The 27,506-nt window shown below is 37.0% G+C and overlaps 1 long non-coding RNA gene across 1 annotated transcript in view; it reads right to left on the reverse strand.

Annotated features, from left to right (window-relative positions):
* LOC120598711 (uncharacterized) overlaps nucleotides 1–24,530 on the reverse strand; it is a 153,633-nt gene extending 129,103 nt beyond the window's left edge. The window contains exons 1-5 of the long non-coding RNA XR_005651717.1: nucleotides 24,520–24,530; nucleotides 21,495–21,496; nucleotides 14,399–14,484; nucleotides 13,682–13,770; nucleotides 9,264–9,520 (exon numbers count right to left, since the gene is read on the reverse strand). This is a non-coding gene — a long non-coding RNA (uncharacterized LOC120598711). The remainder of the gene's footprint in view (nucleotides 1–9,263; nucleotides 9,521–13,681; nucleotides 13,771–14,398; nucleotides 14,485–21,494; nucleotides 21,497–24,519) is intronic.
* Nucleotides 24,531–27,506: the final 2,976 nt, after the last annotated feature.

Below are 27,506 nucleotides of genomic sequence, written 5' to 3' on the forward strand. Positions count from 1 at the left end.
GCATTATGCTAAGTGAAATTAGTTAGAAAAAGACAAATACTGTGTGTTCTCTCTCATATGTGTGTTCTCTTATTTCTGGAATCTTAGAAAGCTGAACTTATAGACAATAGAATGGTGGTTGCAAGGGGTTGGGAGTTTGGGTAAATGGGGAGATGTTAGCCAAAGCGTACAGATTTCCATTTATAAGGTAGATAAGTTCTGGGGATCTAATGTGCAGCATGGTGACTATACTGTATTACATACTTGAAAGTTGCTACGAGAGTAAATCTTAAATGTTCTCACCAAAAAAAAAAAAGGTGATGGAAGTGTTAACTAACCTTAGTATAGTAATCATTATATAATATATACATGTATCGAATGATCACTTTGTAAATCTTAAACTTACACACTGTTATATGTCAATTACATCTCAATAAATCTGGAAAAAATAATATTAATTTTTTTTAAAAAAAGCATATTTTCCTGCCAGTCCTGAGAAACTTACAGTAGGAGCAAGAACGAACTTCTAAGTCTCTATAATTATTTGTTATCATGGTCTAACCAAGCCTATCCTGACTGATATATAGACCAAATTCTCTTAGCTATTATAAACACTTATAATAACAATGTAACAGAGTATTCTCGAGTAATGAATTATTGATACTATAGGTTTGGCTCTATGAAACATTTCTATGCTCGATTGTAAATTTTTCTGAAGCTTGAAAGATGTTCGCCCATTGAAGAAGTAATCATCTCAAAAAAATTGTGTTAGTTACCTCTTGCAGTAATTTTTTAATATGTCTTCTCAGTTTACTGAGATTTCTTAAACCAAGAGAATAAAAAGAAAGTAAAATCTGGAATAGGGCAATTTTTCCCATGAACCTGAATGCCACATTGTTGTGGGCTCCAAGATTAAAGGTTTGGAAATGGAGACCATGAAACTCGTTTTGAGTTATATCGTTATCTAATTTTTTAATCATATCAGTTAGGGTCTGCTATACCTGATATAAATGCATTCTGCTTCAACTTCTTTTCATGGCTTTCCTATCTCTTGGAGTAGTAACTTATGTTTTAGAATTGTATTTCAGTTGCAGTTTGGTTGCTATAAGAAATGGTTGACTTTATGTCACAACTTCTGAGAACAGCCCTTCAATGCTTAGCAGGTGTTTATTATAAGAATTTTCTGATTTTCTAAGTTCACTAGTGATCCTCTATGGCCTACTTTGATTGAACATGTGATGCCTCCGCCTACCTGGACACCACTGCTGGATGGCTGGATTCTCTTTACATCCACTGACATAATTAATTTCATGTGTCCACTTGGCTGGGCCATGGGGTAGCCGATATTTGGCCAGACATTATGCTTGTTGTTTCTTTGAGGGTGTTTTCAATGAGATTAAAATTTAAATCAGTGGACTTTGAGTAAAGCAATGGTCCTCTATAATTTGGGTGCGATTCATTCAATCAGTCAAAAGCCTGAATAGAACAAAAGATTGGTTTGCCCCACCCCCTGAATAAGAATTTCTCCAGCAGAATGTCTTTTGACTTCATCTGAGACATAAGCTCTTCCTAATTCTACTGCCTTCGGACTCAAAATGGAACATCAGTTGTCCTGGGTTACCATCCTCCTCCTGGCCCCCCCTATGAATTTTGGATTTGCCAGCCTCCATAATCAAGTGATTCAAGTCCTTATAATAAATCTTTTTTCTCTTTATATTATATCCTAATTGTCCTAACTCACTGCAAAACCCTATCTAATATATCCATGTCATTCTCTAGTGTCCCTGGACCTTCGCATTAGTTCCCATTTGTCTGAGTTTTGAAAGGAAACAGATTGGAAACCAATTTCTTCTTAATCTGCCTCCCGTTTATTTTTTTTTTAATATTTAGGAAAAATGTATGACTTTAGTAAGAAAATTACAAAATGCACTTTGTGTTTAACTGTTATATTCCCTTCAGAGTACAATTTCAAGATTCTGTAAAGCAATAAATTTTTATTGTTTATTTTAGACAAGGCAACCCTTGGTTGACCTCACAGATTGCAAGGACCTTGTCAGCTTACAATCCCTTATTTTTTTTATTTTTTACACCTAAGTGGTCTCCCATCTAAGTACTAACCAGGCCCGACCCTGCTTAGCTTCCGAGATCAGATGGGATTGGGCTTGTTCAGGGTAGCATGGCTTTATTGTGTTCTTAATACAAGTTGCTGAGGTTGCTGATATAGGTCTTTGGAGAATTTGATGTGCAAATAAAAAAGGATTCTCTTTTCAGAATATTGCCTTCTTACAATGGCTTAGTGTGATAGGTAATTAGACTTAGAGAAAAAATTATAGGTCAAATACTGTTTTACACCATGTTGAGTAGACACATGAAATAGTAAAAGGAAACAGTTGACAATCTGTCCTCTACTTATCCATTAAAAGCAGCAGAGGGTAGAGTCTCATAGATTTAGAATGTATTTGCCCAGGTTAGAGCAAAAAAAATCGGATAGTAAATAGCTTAGCGGCTTCTTTTTCGAAATGCCATCTCTCTTGCCAAGTGTCAGTCCTCTTTAACAATTCATCTCACAATAGTGTGCACTCAGGAGAGACTAGATTTATTTCATTCTGAGTCAGTTGCACTTACGTTGCAGGAAAGAGATGGAGAGCTAAATCTATTTCAGAGATTTTTATGTTATATGAATAAATATAGGAAAAAACTCATTTTGTGCAGTAATTTGAGGGTTTTTAACAATCTTTTCCTCAAAGCAAGAGCAGTGATGAGGTGTGGGAGACCAGGACAAGAGAATTTGGAATCATGAAAATCTAGCTGAACTGTTTCTCCATCACGCAGGTGTGTGATTTTGTTAAGATTCAATCTCCTTGCCCATAAAAGAAGGTAATCATAGTTTCTCCACGAGATTATTATTAGAAGTAAAGCTGATATATGTAAAATGCCTCAGAGTAGGTCCTGAAATGATATATGCTATTATTTTACACAGTTTTTAAATTTCAACCTTACCCTATGCAAGCTGCATCTCATTGCAATGAACTCATAGAAGATGTAAAGATGTGTTCTTTGGTTGGATTTTTATTCTAATGAAGTGTTTGCTAGAAATTGTATCATCTGCCTTCAGGTTTCTGGGTCAAAATGAAACGAAAAACCATAATTTCTGTTTCTCTGATGAGGGAATTAGAAAGTGGAAAAAGAAGTATTCTAGACCAAAATGATGGGGAGAGAGATATAGAGGGACTAAAGCAACAAACGTGGCAACAGACTGTCAGTCACTCTCGAGGGTGGTTGTACACACATCTTACCACAGAGATCTGGAATCCTCCTGTTTTCAGAGAAAACTGGGAAAGTTGCTTTTCTAGGAGGAGTCTGTCTGTTGTTTTACATAAAAGGAACAAAATGTGAAAGTTGTTCAAGAGGCAACAACAATGTCAAGAGAATAGTTTCTGAAGTTAGACCTCCCCGTGCTATGACTTCCTAGCTGTGTGGCTTGTGTGTGACTTTGTCCCTGAAGTGTGGATACTAATAGTGTCTACCACAGAGAGTTGTTGGGAGAATTAATGTGATACATGGAAAGTATTTAGGATGGCACCTCGTATGTACTAATATGTAGTACTAGTTATTTTGCTGATTGACCAAACACCGAAAAAGCAAAAACTCCTACTCTATCTGGAAAAAACAGGCTCTAAGGGGGAAAATTCAGAATCAAGACCAATCCTGAGGGTGTTGTAGGCACTGACTAAATTTCTTTGTAAGCTGATTTTCCCCTTCTCCAGCATCTTCCTGTAGGTGAAGTCAAAATAAACACTAAAGATACCTCAAATAAGTCATTAAAAGTCATGTAGAAATCTGTGAGGAGTACACAAAAAGGATTTCAGAGCCTCATTTTTGTCCCAGTTTGCTATTTGTCTTGTTTAGTTATAGGCTGTATTGGTCAGCTTTTGCTGCAATAATGCTATATAACAAACAATCCAAACTCTCATTGGTTAATAATGAGTAAAACGAATTTCTTACTCATGAGTTTGTGAAGCAGCTGCAATAACTATGTTCCAGGCTGTGTATCTGGTTCATTCTCTCATTCTGGGACATAAAACATCCCTCACAGGCTGATGCCCCTGTAGCTACCTGGGATAAGTTCTTCTCATGGCAGAGGGCAAGAGGAACACAGAGAAACCTAATGACATAAACGAAGTTAAAATCTTACTTGAACAGGAGGTATGTCATATCTGCTCACTTTCCATTGGCCAAAATCAATATCATAACCAGATCCAAAAACTTTGGAACAAAGAAATAAACACCTCCTATAAAAGAAGTGTGTGTGTGTGTGTGTGTTATTTGCCAAACAATAATGCAACCTATCACAATGCCAAACTGCCAAGGTCTCATCAAGTTTAAGACCCAGGCTAACTACTTCAATTCATCTCACATCTAGGGATGTGAGTCAAATGTCAAAGTACATCAACACCACCGGAGGAGCTTGTTAATATAAATGACTTGGCCCTCCCCAAGTGATTCTGATTTAATAAATTTGAAAATAGGACTCAGGATCTGTATTGGCACTAATCTCACCAATAATCCTATCAAACACCAAAGTTTGAGAATCACTGGAAAAGTTATACCTAGAGATCAGAGCAAGTCACTACTGTGAGCAGTTGCCTCCCCCTAATGTCCTGCCTCCCCAGTGGAGAAGGGAGGCTAACACAATAACATTCCTGCCTGCAGGAAAAAGAACAGATTGGGGTTTCTGATGGATTACCAGCTGCAGCTCTTCTCTTTGTGTTTCCATGCCCTTGCCACATGACTTTGCAGTTCCTCCTACAAAATTTTCCCACCTCGTCGATGCTGGACTTAGTTGTGTGACCCACTTTAGTCAACAATAAATGGGTGGAGGTAACAGTGTGGCCAGCTCCAAGTTTAAGCCATGTTCTTGCCTGCCCACCCGAATTTCACCTTGAGAAGAGTGTCCCCCAGTAGCTGCTGCCTGCCTCAGAATTAATACTCATTGAGAGATGTAAGCACAAGCAAGAAATCAAACCTAGCTGGAACCAACATGAAACAGAGCTGCCTAACCAGGATCAACTAGATTAACCAACTTCTACCTGAAAATGATATGTGTGCAAGAAAAAATGATTGCAATTTTGATCCAATAATTACTGGGGTGGTTTGTTACTCAGAAACTGCTAATTCACACAAGGTTTAAGAGTCACATTTCTAAGACACTCTGATTCTCTCTTCCTGATTCCAATATTGTTTGGGTAGCAGCAATGGAAACTCACACTTCCTACAATGACATGCAGCTCAGATTTTAAGCAAAATATTTTTTAATTTTTCTGAAACATTAAAGATATATACCACTAGGAAATGTTCTCATCTGAATTCATACTATGTCGTTTATTTGTCTATACCTGAGGAAGAAAGCAGATAAATGTAGATGAGTGAAATAAAAGAAAAGAGGAATATTTAGGTCAGTACCACTTTTTTTTTTTCAAAATAGAAACAGATTTTTGTACAGAATCCAGCAATTCTGGTGGAAATACTCTGCAATGGAAGCATGTTTTCCATTAACTTAAATACTGTGTTAACCTCAATCAAAAATACACTTTCTTAAACTGAATACAGAATTTATAGTCTTGAGAAATAGCCTGCTGTCTAAATGTGCAAAGGGTCTGATGCAAACGACTCTGCCCCATGTGATTAAAAAGAATTCTTACTTTTATTTTGTTAAAACGAAATAAAACCTAAAGCAGCATTTATTCTCCCACCAACCAAGCATATTATCATCTTTTAAACCTCCTGAGTGTATTTTCCTTTCTCACTGCTGTCTACTGTCTTGAGGTCTTAAGAATAAGATTTCTCTCGATTCCATAAAACTTACTCATGAAAATTTCTCAAATGTAGACAGCCTCTATCATCGTAAGACTCCTGGAGGCTGACACTGCATGGCAGTGATCTTTCTACTAAGCTAGTGAGTCCAGGAAATGTCATGCGAGATCTGTGCTGTTAGTGACATGACAGGTTGTGGTTTGTGTCTGAGCTGCATGCTGGGCTTTTAGGCGAATAGAAGCACCTCGCTGTGGACGAGAGAGCTGCATTGTATAGAGCAAGAATGTGCCTTCACGGGGGGACTCAGGCCTCAGAGCCTACAGCCACTACGGGTCTTTCCAGCAATTCACATATTTCTCCTGTGCTTCATCTTTGTCCTTTGAGGGGCCCTACGAAATGTGGGAACCATTAATGACATCTTGGGAAGAAAAGAAAACAAGCAGTGGAGGGAGGGAACTAGAAGTCTGGAGAAAGGTAGAGTAAAGGTCCAGATAGATCTTCTGTGAAAACTCGTGGCAAAAAAATGCACCCTCATTATGAAAGGAAGGTTTCAGGTTAATGCTACCAGCCTTCCTCCCTTTTCAGGCAAACTCTTTCTCTGGTTACTAAAAAAGGAAAAGTCCCCTATAGATATCCAGGACTGGAGGTAAAGAAAGACCATCTCTATCTTCATTCTGTATAAGATCAACAATTTATGGGATTAGATGAAGTTATTTCCCAGCCTAGAAGGTTGTGATGATGAATACAAGCTAGATGACTGGCAGTCAGTGTGGAAGGCAGATTGCTTACTGTTCATTACTTCCTCAGAAGACTCAGAATGTTTACCGCTATTTCCCCGGAGGCTGAGTCTGGTACAGCAATGCCGAGGGTCTCATCATTTCATAAATCTCATTTATGACCTTAGTCACTGGACACTTGGCTTTTTTACATTCACGTCCACAAAGGTAAACATAATTCTCCAAATCATTTCGACTCTTTGGAAATGTTGGTTTTAATGTCACATGTACATTCTGCCATAGTACCAATACATATAATTTAATTTTGCAAAATCTTTAAGCCAACATACAGTCTCTTCTATCATTTCACTGTCAAGCAAAAAATTGCTCAGGTGATTTAGTCCTTCTACAGTGGACTATCACGATCCTAGGTCCGTCGATCCCATGAATAGTTGTATACGTTTTTTAAAGTGCACGTTGTTTTTCAAACAGCAGAGCATAAACAATAGAGAGTAGTCCCGCCTGCAAAGTCAACTCCCAAGATAGAGGCATAAGCTCAAATTGTTACCATTCTCATTCCTGTTACGCTCTAAACGTTTCTCTAGCTCCCTTTCACTTGGTAAAACAATCTTTAAGTCATTTGGAACTTCTTTTTGTTGAGTCTTGCCTTCCACAAAAATCTCTCCCTCTAGCTCTCTTCTTCCCTCTGCCTCACTCACATCAGCTGCCCCACACACCAATCTATGAGGGATGTGACATATATGTCACTAGGGTACTAAATTTCCACTGGAAATTTAAGAAGATGGAGAAAACAAGAAGACTGCGTGTGTTTATGAGAATTTTGTTAAGTCATCTGCGGCCGAGCGAACTCTCTAGGTGAGTCCTAGCATTGAACATATGTATTTGTTCAGTGACACTCCCAAGGGGTGTGCAAGACTCTTACTTGGTAAAGGAAGACATCTAAGTTTGGGGCCAGAGCTGAATCCCCTAACAACAGAGGTGAGAGTGGGCCCTGCCACGATATAGCCTTCCTTCTCTGCTATTCCCCACATGGTTCCCAGCCCCTCCTCTAAAATAAATATATGGCAAATATTTTTAAAAGGGTGATGTAAAGTGGAGTCACATGAATTGACTGTCCAGGGCACCCGTATCTCTCAAGGCACTCAAATGTCCTGCCTTTTCTCTCTCCTTGTCTCCTGCTCTCTCTTCTCATTTCTCCGTTTGTTTTAATTTAAAAAAAAAAAAAATTAAAAACCCAAAACTTTCCTCACAGATGTGAGCTAAATCCCAACCATTCCCTTAATCTTACATTTCCTGATTCAACTGAGCAAACAAAACTACTTCCTTTATAACTAGTTGACCCTGGCTTTCTAATTCCTTCTTCCACATGATAAAAAATATTTTTTAAAATATTGTCTAGGTGTTTCAGTCACATTCTTCAAAACTATTTTCTCCAATCAGAAATTTGTTGGACACTGTTTCTCTTGCATTATTGGAAATGGGTTTATATCCACCTGTTCACTCCAAAAATAAACTTAAGATGCATGGGCACCCTCAGCAGCAGTCCTGTCTCATTTAGCTCAGATGCAAACCAATCGTATGACTTGAAAACACTAGATAAGTGAAAAAAAGTATGAAAATACTAACATGTCCCTTGCATTATCATCACTAATGTCTTTCAAGACTTGAAAACATTCATTAGACTCAACCACTTAGATAACTTGAATCACAGCCCTAGTCAGGGACCTCAGATGTGCAGGACCCTAACTCATTCAGTGACTAGGAGAACAATAATTGCCTCAGTGAGGCCATCTGATCCCTCTGGAGATAAATGAGAGGCTTGCTCCATAGCCTAGCCTCTTCTTCATCCATGTGCATTTTTTTAGTTCTTTTTCATCTCTATTCTAGCACATAAGAATTCTTTGTTAGAACTCAGTAACTGAATGATTCATTAATGACACAGGGCCTAGGAGCTAGAATGCACTGATAAATTATAGGAAGCTTAGACTCTGTGTGTGATTTTTGTTCAAATACCAAGTGCTTTAAAACAACTGGCTTGTTCCTCTGTGTCTATCACACATGTAAGAAGGTGGACAGGTAGAGTTACTCCAGTTTTATAGACATGGTTCATGAAAGTTAAATAGTAACCTTTTACTGCTACAAACAATGTATTTCTTTAAACGTGAAGTTCCAAATGAAAAATGCATCAATCTCAAAATGTTAAATCCCAAAAGATAGGTCCCAACTGGTAGAAGCACCAATTATGTCAGGCAGACCACAGTCTGATTCAACCCACCCCAGGGCCCTTCTTTTGGAAAACTATTTATTTAACTGTTTTTAAGTGCATTGAATATCCACAGTGACTGCCAACAGGACTGTAAGTGGTGGGGACAGGGTATCCATCACTGACATGGACAGAAGGCAAGTTGAACACAAATATTATAAGATAGAGACAGACATGATACATCTCAACCTCCCTCTGGACATGATTTTAAGACTATAAAGATTGATGATGTATTTTAAAGGAGATCGGTGTACTTTTCTCCTCCTAATCTTGGGATCAGTTTGGGGTTTATCTACAGCTTGCGTTCCAACTGGTAGAGCTGATTTTCAGGGATGGATAACCTAGCTGGGAGCTGGGAAAGGTTCCATCCGGTCCATTCTTAAAGACTGAGAACAGAAAGTTGAGAACTCAGCTCTTGTGGTATTGGAGCATGTGTTTTTAACTTGGAGGAGAAAGAGAGTTTTCCTCACCTGCAGAGAAGAGACTAAAAACAATCCAGAATGTTACATCTCTGTTAGCTCTTCCCAGCAGGGCCTGGAGCTGCTGCTGGAAGTTTCTCATTTGCAAGTCTGAAGTTCACTCCGTTCTGAAGCCAACTCCTCCTGCAGGGCCATCTGCGCACTACACTGCCTCCTGGAACTCACTCCAACACGAACAGAATGTTATAAGGCACCTTTCACGCTGAACTCCAATTCCAGTGTGTGAATCTTCAGAGTCTGGGCCAAAGCTGCAGCAATAGATGAAGGGGAGAAACCAAGAAGTTAGAATCTGAAACAAACTGGCCTGATGTATTAGTTTGCTAGGGCTTCCATAACAAAGGACCACAGACTGGTGGGCAGGAAGAGGGGGGTGGGGTGCATCGAAGAGAACTTAAACAATACAAATTTATTGTCTCATAATTCTGGAAGCTGGAAGTCTGTGATCGATCAAGGTGCTGATAGGGTTGGTTCCTTCTGAGGCCTCTCTCCTTGGCTTGTCTTCTACCGGTGTCTGCACATGGTCTTCCCTCTGTAATTGTCTGTGTCCTAATCTCCTCAATTAACGAAGAAACCAGTCATATTACTTGAAGGCTCACCTTAACTGAACTCATTTTAACTTAATGACTCTTTCAAAGACCCTATCTCCAAATACAGTCATATTCTGAGGTACGAAGGGTTAGGACTTCAACATGTAAATTTTGTGGAAACACAGTTCAGCCCATAACCCTGGTCAACCACTAACTTCCCTGAGCTCCAAGAGCCCAGGTCAAATACTCAACGTCCCTGCCCTGCCCCAAAGACTGACTACCTGTGGATTTGGCACTGGGACTCTATTTTACAAAGAATGATGCTGGGGGCCTGAGTGATCATGACCTTTTGTACTCCAAAAGCAGTAGTGCCAGCAAGGGAAGGAAGCTGAAGAACAACAAATCAATCACTTCCCAGGAAGTCACAAAGAGCCAGAGCAGCAACTCCTCTTTTTGGTACATTTAACAAAAGGCTGTGGTAAAGGGGAGAAGGAAGAACTATATTAATGGAGCAGGAGACTTAAGACTCCACTAATTCTCAAAATGAGATACCGCCTGGAGTTGCACACGTACCTCAGCCAGTTTGGTCATGCATGGTCACATTCTTTTCAGTAGCCCCCAAAGAATGCTGAGACATGGGGAGTGTGCTACTCTCCCACAGCCTGGCTATGAGATCTGAATGGAAACAAACCTCAGTCCAAATTCCCACACACAGTCAGACACTTATTGGCAAATACTTATCAGCAAGAAGTTTATACGACTTGCTGTACACAGTGGATAAAGCCCTTTTCAGTGGTATGAAAAGTTCACCTGAAATAGACTTGGCAAGATTTCTGAGCCTGCTTTCTGTGCATAGAGGCCACCATGCAATCAGAAGGCTTCCTGAGCCAATTTCTTGACTGAGAACCAATCAGGGGCTCACAGCATGAGTGTCAATCCTAAAAAGACCAGTATAGGCCTCTTGTACCCTATCCATAAAAGAGTGCTAGCCAATCCATATGTCCAAAATATGTCCAATTTCATCTGTGAGAGCTAGAGTCTATTTCTAACATCTCTCATGCTAATGAACAAACGCAGCATTCAACACTGAAAACCCAAATTTGCAATCAATATGCTAATTCATAAAACATCCACAGTTAATCAAAAGGATATAGAATAGAAAGGCCTGTACCAGCTGCTTCTCCAGTGGGCCTGCTCTCACATGACACTGACGCCACCACTGGACGATGCTGTCTGGCCAGCATCATGTCTGACCAGCTAACTGTGCTTACGAAATATCAAATGGCTGTAAGTACTCTAAAGTAAATTACAGGAATTGTAATGCCTGTTGAACACAAAGTAGGCAGCGATGGAGAATGCACTGCACCAGGGCTTAGGCCCTTGGGTCCGATTCTAGGGCGGCCATGTTGAACATGCCTTCTCTCCGGGCCTCATTTTCCTCATTCAGAAGATAAAGGGATTGACTTAGATCAAATTTCTCGGATTTGTTCTACAGAATCTTGGGGTTTTATGGAGGTGCTCCAGGAATTCTACAAACCTATGATTCATATTTTTATATAGTTCAACTATTTGCAATGTTTTTAAGAAAAGAAAACACTATGTGCATGCAAGCACCTACCAAAACTGAACAGAGTAGAAACTAGTGCTACCAGAATAACTTGTTTTTATTCAGATCTTCGAATATAGTTTCTCTAACCATATCTGTAAGTGATATATAAATACTATATTGTAAACATGTGATTGAAGAGGTAAGTTGTAGTTCAACTTTTTTTTTTAATTTAGGCTTATGCATGTCAATTCACGAAAAAGTACGTGAGGAAGGACATGATTGCAAGACACATGTAATACATTCAGTTAGATGCCAGAAGAGGCTTAAGGATGGGGATGCTCTCATCACAGCATCTAACTATCGGTTATGCAATAGAAGTGAACGCCTAATACTTGTGCTTATTGTAAGCTCTGGTTAAAGTCTGATTTTTTATTTTAATTATAGGGTTATTATAAGTCTTGGGGTCTTTTTATCTAACTTTTTCTTTTCTCCAGGCAAGAATAAATTCCCTAAAAGCCAAGAATGAATCTGCATCACTGATTAAAAATGCCATTTCAAAGAATATGTGTTGATGGCTATGATGAATTAATGAGGCTCAAATTAAAATGTCAAAATGTTCAATTATTACCAGCTAATTGCTCAGCTAGGATTGATTTCAATCACAGCATGGTCAAGAAAAGCAACATCTCTCAAATTCACACAGTAAAACTTGAAGACAAAGAATGACAGTACATTGCCCAGGTCTTCAGTGAGTTTTACACAGTAAAATTTTGCAAGATGAAGCTGACTCCTAACAAACTTCAATGTAAATCTGAAATGAACTGTGGTGAACATATAACATAGACTCTTCGATTTTTTTCAACAGTAATTACACAGTCAATTTATAAGAAAACATAGGCAAACAATATTTAAATCTAACATCAAAAGTGAATTAACATTCATATTCATATGCTACTCTGTTGCAGGTCAGGGAGAAACTACTAGAAAATGCTTCTTAAATCCTGGATTCTTGACATCAGCAGCAAGTTGAGTGCGTGCATGGTGACAGCAGGGACTTTGCTTAACTGCTTATCTCCAGGATCTAGAATAGTGCCTGGCACATATTAGGTGATCGATAAATATTTGTTGAATGAATAAATGAATGAGTAATCGATACAGAAATATACTTAGCTTTGTTATCAGAGCTCAGAGAAGAATTCAGATATGTGCAGTATACACACTTGAAAAATTGGTTCAAACACTGAAATCTTTACGCTATAACTAAGGGAAATATAAATTTTTGTGCCTGTCTTTACTTTGGTTATTTTTTGTATAATATGCTTATATAAGTGAATGCAATGAAAATATATCATTAGTAAAATATTGAAACCACAATAAGAGAAGAAATATTTAAATGTGTAGGTCAGGGGTCTGCAAATTGTGGCCGATGGGCCAAATTCGGCCAGGCCCATTAATTTCTGTATTGTCTATGTTCTTTTGGGCTACAACGACAGAGTTGAATATTTGCAATAGAGACGATATGGCCTACAAAACTGAAAATATTTACTATCTGGTATTTTTACAGGAAAAATTTGCCCACTCCAGTACAGATCAATTTTGATATACTATCAATTAAGTTAGAAAAAAAAATGTAATGACAATTATACCCAAAAGTAGCTCTGAAATGGCAGGAAAACCAAAGGAGTATCTGGTCTTATAAAAGCTATCACCAAAATAGATACCAGCAGCCATACCCTGTGAACCCAGAACCCCCCCAAAAGACTGCACCTTTAAAGCTATGTTCAATAACTCTATACGAATTGTAAATTTTATTGACATAACTTTTTATTGCAAATATTTTAGAGTTACTTACAGTAATAAAAGCAGCCAAATCCAGAACTTACTTTTTTATATCTACATTTTTTGCCATCTTTAGACAAGGTGAAAGTACAAAATACTTTAGCTAAGAAAATAAATCACTTTTTTTTTCCTAAAGAAAAGTAAGCATCTTTAATAAGAATCTTTCAAATAATATAAGAAGGCACCAGTTTGCATGTCTCAATAATTTTGTGGTCTTTATATTTGTAAAATAAAATACAAATACATAAAATGGCAAAAATACCTGCGGCAGGCAGAATTCTAAAAACATCCTCCTGGCATTCTGGTCCCCTGGTTATTCAATCAACCGCCAATCTAGGTAATGCTGTGAAGGGACTTTGAAGATGTAATTAAGTTTAATCACCAGCTGACCTTAAAAGAGGGAGCTTATCCTGATTTATCAAGGTAAGAAAATTTTTCTTTTTTAAATTAAATGTATTGTGATAAGAGAGTTGTACAACTTTATAATATGATACCTGTATATTCTGTTATGTGCTCATCACCTGAAGTCCAGTCTCCTTCTGTCATCCTATATTTGACCTCATTTATCTTCTTTAAATAAGCCCTTAAAAATAGGGAAAAAAAAAAAGCTGAAAGAGTTGCAGAGGAAGGAAAAAACAGAGTGATTCATAGCATAAAAAGGGCTTAACCCATTCTTGCTGTTGGAAGGTCGGGGGACAATGTAAACTAAATATGGGTAAGCTTGAGGAGCTGAGATCGGCTCTGGCTAACAGCCAGCAAGAAAACAGGATCCTCAGCCCTGTGGCCACAAGGCACTGAATTCTGCCCAAAAACCTGAATGAGCCCAGAGCCTCCAGATAACAGCCCAGCTGAATGAGAACTTGATTTCGGCCTTGTGAGACCCATAACAGACACTCCAGTCAAGCTCACCTGGCCTTTTGACCTACTGAACTGTGAGATAGTAAATTTTGTTGTTTTCAGCCACTAATTTTTTTGGTAATCTGTTAACAGCCACAATAGAAAACTAATACAACACCCTTGAAACCCTCACTTGAATCAAGAAAACAAGCTTTGCCAGGCACCCAGGCGTCCCTCCATGTGGCCCATCCCAAACAGAACCATCTCTCTCCCCACAAACCACTGTCTTGCCTTTACAGTAATCCCCTTTTTGCCTTTTACAGTCTTATCGTTAACACAATAAGCCCCAGGCAATTCATACAGTTTAGTCTTACCCACTTTTAAAAAATAAATCAACATATATATAAAGTCACTTTCAATCTCCAGTGCCTCTCTCCATTCCCTTCTCTCTTCACTGTACCTGTGGAAGAACACAGGATATTTAATGTGCAGTTTCCCTCAACCTGGATTTTGTGGACTGCATACCCACAGGGCAGTTCACCAAGTTTCTCTTCCCTCTACTTCCTGCAAAATGGCAGCTGGGTCCAGACCCTTGAGCAATTTCAGATTTGATCCCTTTGGCAAGACTCCAGGTGGTGGTGTATGCTTTCATCAGGAGGCATATCGGATCTGCTTTTCTAGGCATTAGCAGCTTAATGCCTAGATCTGTAGTTCATGTGTATTGCAAAATGGTGATATTATAATTCTATCAGTTCTTTTTATTTATTCATTGAAATGCTATTTTTTATTAAGACTAGCTTCTCATCTACTATGTTACCCAATGGGACAGTTCATATGGGGAAGGTACCATAAATGCTTGGTTATTTTCCTGTTAAAAAAAAAAGTCCGTTTTGAAGATAATAAACATCTTCCAAAAATGACCAATTAATTTTTAATGATGAATTTAAGGATTTAAATATATTTGATGGGGTTCACCTTATAAAAGTTCAAATTGTCCCAACTTTGGCCAGTGAGTTGGCCTCTTTAGTTTGGCTCCTGATAGTCTCTGGCCCTGGTGGTCTCTGAGGGAATCCTTGAAATTTGACTAACAAGTTGCTCTGAGCTAATTTTGTGTATATCCTGACCCAGAACTTGGAAACAGCAGTTTCGCCAAGAAGATCTGGATTCCTATAATGAAAACAGTATTTCAACACCATAATCAGGTGCTAGGATTGATGATATTTTTAAAAGTTGGAACACACTCAACTTGGCATCATACAGTCGGTGGTGTTACTGTGATTCAACAGCAGATTTAGTGTCAACAGTGATGTTAGAAAATGAGGTTTGAATGCAACATGCAAAACAAATACATTTCACTCTTTTGAAACAACCTATGACTATCTGACAAGACAACACTGGAGATAGCTGAGGCACTTTTAATGACTTTGGTGAACATTTTGTAATTTTGGAAAATAATATGTATTTTCATGAATGAAGTTTTAAACTGGTTGAAAAATCATTTACTGACTTCTTACAAATTTCAAATTTTATTGTATAGGAATTCAGAAAGTTGTCAAGTATTGCTCATGATTTAACTTAGAAACTAATTTCCTATTAGTCTTTTTGTCAATCTTCCCAAATGGTTTATTCAAAGAATATAGTATACTGGTTAAATATCGAAGTTTAAGAGCCAAAATTAAAGTCATTGGCTAAACCCACTTTTAACTAAAATACAGTATCACTCATGTTATTCACAGACCCTTAAGACTCTTTTCAAATCTGAAATTCTGTGACCCTATATATGTCATAAAGCCATTTCAGCAAACATTTATTGAAAGACTACTATTCCAGGTACTTGCTTGCTACTAGTGAGGGGAAGAAAGGGAATAAAATGAAAAATAAAGCAATGTATTATAATTTTAATGTACAGAAACATTTAAAATAAAAATAATATATACACAATTATTAAAAATCCTGTCTTAGAAATATATACCATATATACTTTGATATAGCAAAAATAAAGTTAAAATAATAGAATATAGAACAGTATGCATATTTGGATACAAAATGTGCTTTTTAAAAATGAAAGTATTAGTAAGTGGAAAAGTCTAAAACAAGATAAACCAAAATGTTAATAGTTGTTATGTTTTTTAAATATCTTAATGTTGTAGTAATTCTTTTAAAAAAATTTTTAATGTTAATATTTTTAATTTTAATAAAATATATTTAAATGTATATCATGTTCCACACAAAAACTTGTACACAAATGTTTATGGTAGCATAATTCAAAAACGAGTTCTAACAACCTAAATATTCATCAACTAATAAATGAATAAACAAAATATGGTATATCTGTATGATGGAATATTACTCTACAATAAAAAAATAATAGTGATACAGACTACAACAAAATGAACTTTGAAAACATTATGCTAGGTCATAAAAGGCCATATTTTGTATGCTTCTATTTGTATGTGAAATGTCCAGAAGAGGCAAACCCGCAGAGGCAAAAGTAGATTGATTAGTGGTTGCCAGGGGCCGGGGAGAAAGAGCGATGGGGAGTGACTGCTAATAGGTAACTGGGTAACTTTCTGGGGTGATGACAATGTTCTGGAATTAGATAGTTGTCACAACTGCACAATTTTTTGCAAATGCTAAAAAACACTGAAATGTACACTTTAAAGAGGGGGAAATTTTATAGCAGTAAATTATATTTTTGGAAAAATCCGCATGCATGAACAATAACATAATTCATTTAATAAATGTGTTGTTTTTATACAGATCTATACAAATGAGAAGGTGGAAGGAACCAGGAAAAGAAGGTGGCATTTGTAAGGGGTCTGAGATGTAGAAGCACATCAACATCTGTCCAAATTTTAGCAAGCATGGCAAATAATTAAAGCTAATGTTATCATAGCGATAGAGACTTGGCTAATAGGACTGGTAACATTTTTAACCTAACAAAGACTTACTTTTGAGCCAGATCAACTAAAGGTTAAAAAATTCTGCCAAATATCAGATACTGTAAGCCCCCAAAGGAATGAGGAATTTTGTAGATTTTACATGTATTTCTTAACCAAAATCTACAATTCTCCTTCAACATTTCCATTGCTGCAGCAGTAATGTTAAAATGATACTCATTAGGCATGCCACGGCCTGCCAAGGATAAATACATTTTTATCTTTTGGAAATCACATCATTTTGAATTGGCAGAACGTGCAGAAAAGCATGCCTCCTTTATCGTGTTAAACACAGCAAGCCCTCCTCAGTCTAGCTGATTCACATAATGTAACTTGCCTTGAGCATGGCAGTTACATGTTTGCAATCTCAGTCATCAAAGATGCCCATTAATCATGTTTTATACACTGTAAGTAAGAATGAGGAAAAACTCTAATTTTGTCCTTTTTTTAACCAGTGTTTAGCTGAATTAAAATTCAACATGAATTTTTCACTTCTCTATTCATACAATCAAAAAGAGAATTATTTTTCAATATATTTTCAGGAAATGTGCCCACTTAAAGATTTAGCTACAAATCTAGAGATAGTGGAAGGTGTAAACAAAGCATTGAATCATTACCAAGTATATCTGCTCAGCTATTATGCCATAACTACAACAGCACTTCAAAAAGTAGATTTTCAAAGAAGCGGTGCCTCTTTGTAATCATTGGCCTGGCCAATAATTTCTCAAATTCATTCCTCAAGCACATAACATTTATACTAGGTACGTTCTGCAGTTCATTTTCTTTCTTTCCATTTATTTAATGGTTAATGTACGTCCTTGCCTTGCTTGTAGTCTGTCTGACATACAGAATTTGCTCTGACTTAATTCACAGAAATGTCTTGTAAGTCTACGTGCTACTATCCCATTTAACTAGCATGCACATTCTCTTTGAATACTCTAAGTACTGTGAGAAAAAACTACAAATGGGAAGCACAGGAAATCTTTTATGATAGCAGTAAGAAGTCATCGACATTACAAGCTCTTTTACATAAAATTCTCCGAAGGCTCCCTCCACCATTTCTAGCTAAAGTCTTAAATCCTTAGCCTGATACAAAACCAGCCATCATCTGGCCTCTGCCTCGCCTTCCTGCTCCCTCTCTTTCCACTTGGCTTGACACACTCCAGAATGCAGTTATGCTTGCATTTCCCAAATCTTTGATCTTGTTTCTCTATTTCTTTTCATGTTTTCCTCGCTGCTAAGACATCTATTTATTCCTGGTTCTCTGAGAAACTTCTACTTCTTCGAGAATAGACATAGGAAAAATTCATTTAACTTTCTCCTCCTAGCTAGGCTGTGTCAGGAATGAAGGCCAATACTGTAATTTTTTATATTTCTTGTGCCCAAGATACTGCCTAACATATAGTTAGTCTTTAATATATGTTTCTAAATGAATAAATAATGAACTAAAAGACATATATGTGGCAGCGTATGTGGTTTTAGCAAAAGCGTGCACTCTGGATCCAAATGAGCTCAACTACATACTAGCCGTGCACTGTTAGAACACGCTTCTTAACCACTCTTTGACTCAATTTTCTCATTTATAAACTGGAAATAATATAAATTGATTACCTCGTAGCTTTAAATAAGTTAAAGTGAGTAATTGCTTAAAATAATGCTGAGCACATTATAAATAATTCATATATCTTAGTTTTTATTGATATTATAATTATAATGCCTAGTATTACAGGGGGCATGCCAGGATTATAAAGCCTTGTTTGTTTTCATCTCCTCGAGTGACTTAAATTTTTCTTTAAAAAAAAAAAAAAGAAAGAAAGAAAAAGAAAATATAACTAATACAAGAAACAAACCAAAAGCTGTAAATAGAATCCAAAAATTGCAAGCTCACAAAAGCTAATAGTTGAACTATTTTGAAGTTAATGAAAACCAGTTCTTTCCAGTCTATCTTCTAATAAACTTGAACAAAAATATTTTTACTTATTAGATATGTCAGAAATAGACCAATCTTTTAAATAAAATATGTGCTCAAACTTGAATGCCTACCCCAACCAAACCCCACATCCTTGAGTGAAGAATGAGAACCCAAAGCCAAAACTTGCCAGAATTTACATTATCCCGTGGCTTTACTGTACTCTTTAGAAAAACAACCAAAATGTAAACATCTCAGTGAGTTTTTCACCTCTAAAGTTTTCACTCTTTATATTATGCACATATTTTAATCCATACAACCATTTTAATCCATACAATCCATTCAAAATATTGTTGGGATTCATCTTTTGGAATGGCCTTCAGTATTACCTCACGAACCACAGAAGAAAATTTAAATTATAGCTTTTAGTTAAAATTCCCTTTTTAATAAAATAGTATATAATCGATTCTATTCACTTTGGTGGACCACGTGGAAAGTTAAAGGCTAACTGGCAGATACCAAATGTCACAAGGGCTATAAGTACATCAAAGTAAATTACATGATTGACGACAGATGAGTACTAGCCATTTCTGAATTTCAAAGCACCGTCAAAGGGTCGATAATATTCAGGTAGTGTTCACAGGCTATTGAACAATGTTGGAAAAGCTGAACAAACTGTCAAAGAGATATCTGTTATTCAGAAATTTAAAATCCAGATAAAATTATCTTAAGGGAAAATATTCTCATTACTTTGCCATCTCCCTTTTTGTTTATGTGTCTCTCTATACATATAGAGAGAGAGTACATGGAATTATTTTTCAAATAACCTGCTGCTCCTCCATACTAGTTCCTTTCTGCTTGCTTTATCCTTACTGGTCCCCTCCTCACTACTCACCCCATCAACATCGGCCTTAGCCATGTGACTTGCCATGGCTGATGAAATGTGAGTGGAAATGACATGAGCCACTTTCGAACAAACCTGTAAGTGTCAAAAAGAGTGATTCTACCACTGATCTATGCTCTCTGCTCTTTCAGAGGAAAGAAAACGTGGAGCTGAGCTGTAACCAAGCCACATCTAATATGTTATGCAAGTGAAAAATACATCTTCATTGCTGTAAGACTCTGAGATTTTAGGGTCGTTTTACTGTACCATGATTTGGCCTAAACAGATGTGTTTGAGGAGAAAAAAAGGAACTTAAGTGAATATATAATTTGAAAGCTATATCAATTTCATTGTAGCTTTAATATTTAAGATTTATATCACTCCTCTCCCTCCGAGCCCCAGGAAATAATTCTTCTTATTAGTTACACTGTATATTATTATACTATACATACTGTATATTATTTTTACTATAATGTTCACATACTATACACATAAAATTTATTTTAGGTAGAATATTCACTAATACTGTAACTGAAGAAGCAAATAACTAGAACCAGATGACATATCATATAGTTGTAATAAACTGATGCTAAAAAACACACAGCTATGTCAGGATCGGTGACATAATTATGCTATGAAGTGTTCGCTACCTAAATGGAAGAGTGAATCGACAGCATCCTGATAAACTGAACTCGGGAAAGTATACATACAAGAAGTAGGCTTACTCTGCTGCTAGAAATGTTTTTTTAAAAACAGTTTCCCAAAGCTGAAACTTAGGAAGTCAAAATCATTGGATGTTTACCACAGAGAATCCTAAAACACAGTAAAACAAAAACAGATTATGATGGCTGAGTAAATACTGTAGATGACTCTATAACCACATCATGAAAAAAAAAATACACTGCAATTGTCCAAGAAATATTCTGAAAGTAGCAAACTGAGCCATAATTTACAGCTGGTCAGTCTGCTGAGTTTGAGTATTTTTCAGGAGCATTAATACGGGCCAAACAAAAATAAAAAAAGACAAAGATTTCTTTTTATGTGCCACTGAAATTTTGAGGTTTGAGAAAGGTAAAAGTAAAATTGTATAAACTGAGCTTTAGTCCTGTTTCGGGTCTTATCAAATTTAAGAGAAATTTGTTTTCCAATAATATATAATCGATAAAAGGATGGAGAGTAGAAAGCAGGCATGTAAGTTCTTTATGAAACGTACTTAAGGAAAAAGTTTTCAAGCACAAACATGTCCATCCCCTTTTCAAGTCTGAGATCACTAACACCGTGCAGAGACAGATGGCTCAGATAGGGTTTGTTATGCCCGGTGAAACAGGAGCTGTAAACACTTGGTTCGTGTGCCAAGGATCCTTGCTCAAATTAATTCTATAGAGTTTTACGGTTAAATCCCTAAAATAGTAAGCATGTTTTCCATAAAACGTAGATTTATTCAATACAATTTAATAGGCTTATATCAATTTTCTTTTTCCCAAAACATCTAAATGCTAAATAAACCAGCAACTGATCCTTTAGGTGAGAAAGAAGTTGTGCCAACAGCTCCCGGCCACTAAAACGGCGAGTCAGCAAAACATCAAGGAGAAAAAGGTTGCCATTCAGGGGCCTGCATTCTTTTTTCCCTTTCCAAGTGGTGACCCCTTTCCCGTCTTCTCCCACCGGGGAACCAGTGTCACCCTCCACTGTGTGGCTTTCCCTGACCTTTTTCACTCCCCACTCCTGACTGTTCTTACAACTATACCTCTGTGACAATTGTTCTTATCACAATCAATGAGCATTGAAGTATTGGTTGTACTTATCTTTCTCCAAAAATTAAATAAATAAGTAAATAAACAAAAGTGGGGAGGACAGCCTTGAAGAATCTCTGGCTTAAGAAAGGGAAAAAATGGTGACAGGATTAAGACATACAAATTGACAGCTACAAAATTGTGTCAGAGATGTAAAGTATAACTTAGGAAATATAGTCAATAATATCGTAACATCTATGAATGGTGCCGGGTGGGTACCAGTCTTATTGGAGGAATCTCTTCATAAGTTATGTAAATGTCTAACTATTGTGCTATACACCTAAAACTCATATAATACTGTATGCCAACTTTAACTGAAAACTAGAAAAAGGAAAATAAACATCACTTTCCTACTTTTCTAGATTAAAGCTCAGGAAAGGATAAACCCCATCTCATAAAGTGTCAGTGTGTCAGGTACCATACCGATGATCTGCTTCTTTTTCTAATATAGTCTTTATCATGATGCTCATCGTAGGTGTTATTAACACTACGATACAGAAGAAACTCACGTAAGGAATTATGAAATACAGTAACCTCCCCCACCCCTTATCCACGGTTCACTTTTTATGGTTTTAGTTACTCACAGGCAACTGTGGTCCAAATATATTAAATGAAAAATTCCAGAAATAAACAATTCATAAGTTTTAAATTGCATGCCGTTCTAAGTAGCGTAATTAAATCTCACGCCATCCTGCTCCATCCTTCCTGGGATGCAGGTCACCCCTTTGCCCAGCATCTCCACACTACAGACACTCCCCACCCATTAGTCACTTAGGAGGCCTTGGTTATCAAATTGACTGTCGTGGTATCGCAGTGCTTGTGTTCAAATGACCCTATTTTACTTACTAATGGCCCCAAAGCACAATTGTGGTGATGCTGGCAATTGGGATATGACAAACAGAAGCCTTAAAGTACTTCCTTTAAGTGAAAAGCTGAGTACAGTATAGTAAGGTTTTTTGAAAGAGAGAGAGAGCAAGCACATTCACATAACCTTTTATACAATATATTGTTATAATTGTTCTACTTTATTATTAGCTATTGATGTTAATCTCTTACTGTGTTTAATTTTTAAATTAAACTTTATCATAGATGTGTTTGTCTAGAGAAAATCATAGTAATACAGTTCAGTACTATCCATGGTTTCAGACATCCACTGGGGGTCTTGGAATCTATCCCGAGTGAGTAAGGGGGATGACTGTACCTTGCTCATTTGTTAGTTGAAGATGAAGAAAGACCAAAACTCAGGCCTCCTGACTCTTGTTCCAGTGCTCTCTTCATGGGTGCAAACTAAAGGCAACATGTCCCTGTGGCAGCTCCCACTACACTTGACTTCTTATGCTCCCCATTCTCTACATTTTATCAGCATCCTCTGGTACAGGAAAGAACACGGTTTTTATAGTACCTTAACCCTGGGTAAAATTTATTGGATGCTCTGATTCAGAGTTAGTTACAGGGGAAAAAAAAGTCACAGTGTAATAACATTTTATTTAATGAGGTGTTACATTTTTTCCATCTTTCTCTTGATATTTTAGACATTATTCTCCTAGGTCAGAGTTCCAGCATTTTACTCCGTGTTCATGGGTTTGCAGCTTACTTGATCATAGTTAATGACAATTGATATTGTCTGCATATGAAACAGTGTCTGCCAATGTCACCTTATAGTTAAAATACTGTCTAAAGTATTATTTCAGACTTTGAGAGACAGAAGAAATAAAACCCTCGATGTACAAACATCAAGTGGGAGATCAAGTTCATGGAAGCTTCTTGTGTCTTGGAAATTAACCAAATTAATTGAATCTTCCTAGACTAGTTAGAAGAAGTCCAGGACTAGTTAAAAATGCTGACCTTCTCGTTGGGGAGTATGATTCAGACCACATAGAAAACTCTTTTCCTTCCCATTCTGGTTCCGTTTCGGCTCTCCAAATTCATAGCTCTTGTAATTAAACCACCTTACACTCATGAGGCATTTTCTGAGTGCCCTGAGACTGCAAATAAAATGTGCAGCTGGTTAAAGGTTTGCTTTCCTTGTCTCCCGATAGGAATTTATATTGGATTTGGGACACCATCTGGTTAGGACGCAAGTGATTAGGGTGGTAGCTCTAAACTCCTTGCTTAGCAATTTTACTAGATGTTATGTTCTTTTTACCGTGATGTTCAGCATGTTCTAGGAGGTTTTGGCAAATAACTATTCCCTTTCCACTGGGCTTATGAAATTCAGGTAGGCCTCAAATGGACACAGTGGGGAATGGTTGTCTAACTAAAGTCAAATTCTTGTCCTCTCTCAGGAAAACTGTTGGCATTCAGATGTAGTAAAATTATTCTTCAGAAACTTAAAGCCAATCATATAACTAAATGATTTATTTTAAAAAAAAATCAGTGACAAAGTATAAAAAGTTTTAAAAGATAAACGCTGAATGTAAGCATAACTCAGGCCGTCCTGGTCCCTCATATCAGGGGAGCATGTAAAGGCAGCAAACGCTGATGTTTTCATAGTTTGGCAAACTTCCTGGCTGGCTTCGAACTGCTCTGGCGCTTCAATTTTACATCCAGAGTAACTGCCTCATTCTCTTTTCACTGCTGCTATCATTCGTACATTCTGGTCTTTCCTCTAGGCACCTCTGGCCCTAAGTCAACAAAATTGCATAAGGTTGAAGAGACAGAACTGCTCTGCTCTCTCCGAGCAGCTTCATAAATGTTTGTTTTTCTTTTTTATTCTTGTTTCACCTCGATGTTTCCCTATCATTGTCATAGTATTGGACCAAGCCTATAAAAATTAACGAGAATATTTTTTTAACATGTCTCGGGACCCATTCTCTTCTGTAAACTAAAATTTACATGTACACATCTTAATACAATAAATTATTTCATTGATTTAAGTAATTTTTAAAACTCTCCTTCACTATTCCTTTTCCCTTTATCCACCAAAAGAAAAGATTTTTAGAATGTTTCTCTTGAGAAGCTGCCTTCCTACCTTACTCATTGCTGATCTCAAAGACTTAGAAGTAGGCTCCAATGGACTTTTCATGAAATAAATAAAAAAGCAACATGTCACCCATTGACCTCCTATCTTGTTATTTGGTCAACTGATTTAGATGGTGTAAGCCCAAAAACAGTGTACTTGAAGAGAAAATGAAGAGCTGGGGGTTGGGTTATCAATTTCAAGCCAGCAATATTCATTTTTCTACCATAATAAATTACCACAAATTTAGAAGTATAAAGCAATGCAAATTTATTATCTTGCATTTCTTAAATTAGAAGTCCAGTAAGGGTCTCACTAGGACAAAATCAAGGTGTCTGCAGGGCTGTGTTCCTTTCTAGAGGCTCTGGGAACAAATCCATTTTCTTGCCTTTTCTAGCTTCTAGAGTCCACCCACATTCTACAACTTATGGTCCTTTCCTCCATCTTTAAAGCCAGCCACATTGCATCTCTAAGCATTTTTCTGTAGTCGCATCTCCCTTTCTCTGAGTAGAACTGGGAAACGTTTTCTGCTTTTAAGAACTTATGTGATTAGCTTGGGTCTACTTGAATAATCTAAGATAACTTCCCCATCTCAAAGTCCTTAATGTCATATCTGCAAAGTCCTTTTGGCCATAGAGCTAACATGTTTACAGGTTCTGGGGATTAGAACATAGGCATGTTCAAAAGGCCATTATTCTGCTTACCACACCAGCTCCCTGTGTTTCATTCCCTGTGGGCAGAGTCATAGCTTCATTGTTTTACTTTGCAGTAAATCTAACTTCTCATAAGAAGTCTCAAATCTGCCTCTAAATCCCATCTGTTTGCATCCAGAAGAGTTCTTTGGTGTATTTCTCTGAGTATTCAAAATCAGTTGGTTTACAACTCCAGTAACATTGAGTCGGTTGCACAATGTTTTGTTTTGTTTTTCCATTTGAAAGATCATCTAAAGACTCCACAGTATCTGGTTGTATTTTCTGAGAAGTTGCTGGTCCTTGTTAGGTTTCAGTCAAATGCGGTTTGTGTCTTATTTAATATGTACATAGAGGAGAGGTGCATGTAAAATAAGACCGTGAGATGTCTCCATCACTGTCATTTTATTCATATTGGGAGCAGGATAACTCGGCTAGTGTCATAAACTTTCCTTTCTTGCATTGTTCAATTCTCTTTAAAATTTGAAGACCTCTCTTATCCATATTCAAAAGCACGGAATTTCCCAAACTTTTTAAGAATTAGATGACTTTCCCAAGCTTAACACTTTTTTTTATCCTCTTCATGCCCATGACCGCCACAGAAAAAGAAAGATTGTACTTTCAAAATAATAACCCCCATTTGTAAAATTATTATTTGGAGGCTAAATATTGAATTTTAGGTACCCACTCTGAACCGCAAAAAGGTAAAATTGACATGACTCTCTGTGCCATACTATTACCATTGTATTTTCTTGCTGTTGTTAGTCTTCTAGTCTACCTTGGAACTCTAAATAGAAAACTGCTCTCTGCTCTAAGATAAATACCCTAATCACTGAAAGAAATATAACAGGACCTTTGAAGAAGTAAATAATCATGTGCACAAAGAATGTGAAAACAATATTTAGATTCTCCGAAATTCAAGTTTCCAAACTTGTCGGCTTCCGCATCCCTTAACACTCTCAAAAATCATCGAGAATCCCAAAGGGCTTTTGTTTATATGAATTTTATCAATTGATATTTCCTATATTAGAAATTTAAGTCAAGAATGTTTTAAATATTTATTTAATCATTGTTAAATAACAATAATAAACCTATTAAATGTTATCATAAATAATATTTTTATAAAAAATAACTCTATTTTTCCAAAAAAAAAATTTAATGAGAAGAGCAACATAGTTTTACATTTTTGCAAATCTCTATTGTATGACTTAACAGAAGGGAGCTGGGCTCTTATATCTGCTGCTGCAGTCAATCTGTTGCAATTTGTTGTTTGGTTAAAATATGCTAAATGTAAATCATACGAGTCTGTCGTTCCTCATGCAAAACTAACTCATACACCTGGAATACTGTGACTAATTCTGACTGCCATATCTCAAAGAAAACATAGCTGAACTGGAAGAAGTCCAAGGACTTTATCCAAAATGCTTAAGAGAATGGAGGCAGTTCTCAATAGAGATTAAAAAAGGAAAGAGTGATTGAAGTCTTCGAAATAAAGCATATAGATAGCATATAGAGTTTTTAACCAAATCTAAGAATTCTCAAATGGTCTTTAACTTGTGGAACTCATGAGCAACATAATTATAAATATACAAGGGTTTCTGGAAGAGTCACAGTGTAGGATGGAACTTTGGGATGCATCTCTCTAGTGTCTCAGGGTGGCTGTTATAAAGGGCAACTATGCCTGCCAATAATGAAGTATCTTGGTGCTGAAAGATAAATATTTTCCTATATCCATATCTGTATAGTTCAAATACAAAGGTTATTTTATGAGGATCCCTTGCCTTTCCCATTCTTCTGCCCTATGAAAAGGGTTCTGGCTTTACTTGGTCTGTCTTCCTCTTTTCCGCCTTCCAAGGAGCTCTCGGTTTTTTGCCAGACAGGTTCACTAGGGCTTTTTAGACAGAATCACACAGCTGGCAGGGGAGGAAAGCATAGGAAATTGGAGGGGTGGGGTTAGGGGAGGAGTTGGCCTAGGTGAAGGACATTTGAAAAATAAAGGCCAAGTACACCTGCAGAGAATATACACAGTGAATGGAAGAGAAGAGGTAAAAGAAATTTTAAAAAGGATTGCTTTTGAGAGATGTAAAGGATTTAAGTTACTCTGAAGCTAATTTTGGTTTCGGTGTTGTGTTCTTTCGACCACAATATACCCCAGACCTAACCACACCAGTCAAGATTTTACAAACATTCCCCATGTGGGCTCATCTGATAATGCCCTTTGGGATTCCTTGTTAAAACACCTAGAATTCTTGGTTAATATTCTTGCTCTACCATATGACACTTTTCAGTATAAAGTGGTTAAATTAAACT

Source organism: Pteropus medius, unplaced genomic scaffold (genome assembly GCF_902729225.1).
Source record: "Pteropus medius unplaced genomic scaffold, Ma_sr-lr_union100, whole genome shotgun sequence".
In the NCBI taxonomy this organism is placed as follows: domain Eukaryota; kingdom Metazoa; phylum Chordata; class Mammalia; order Chiroptera; family Pteropodidae; genus Pteropus; species Pteropus medius.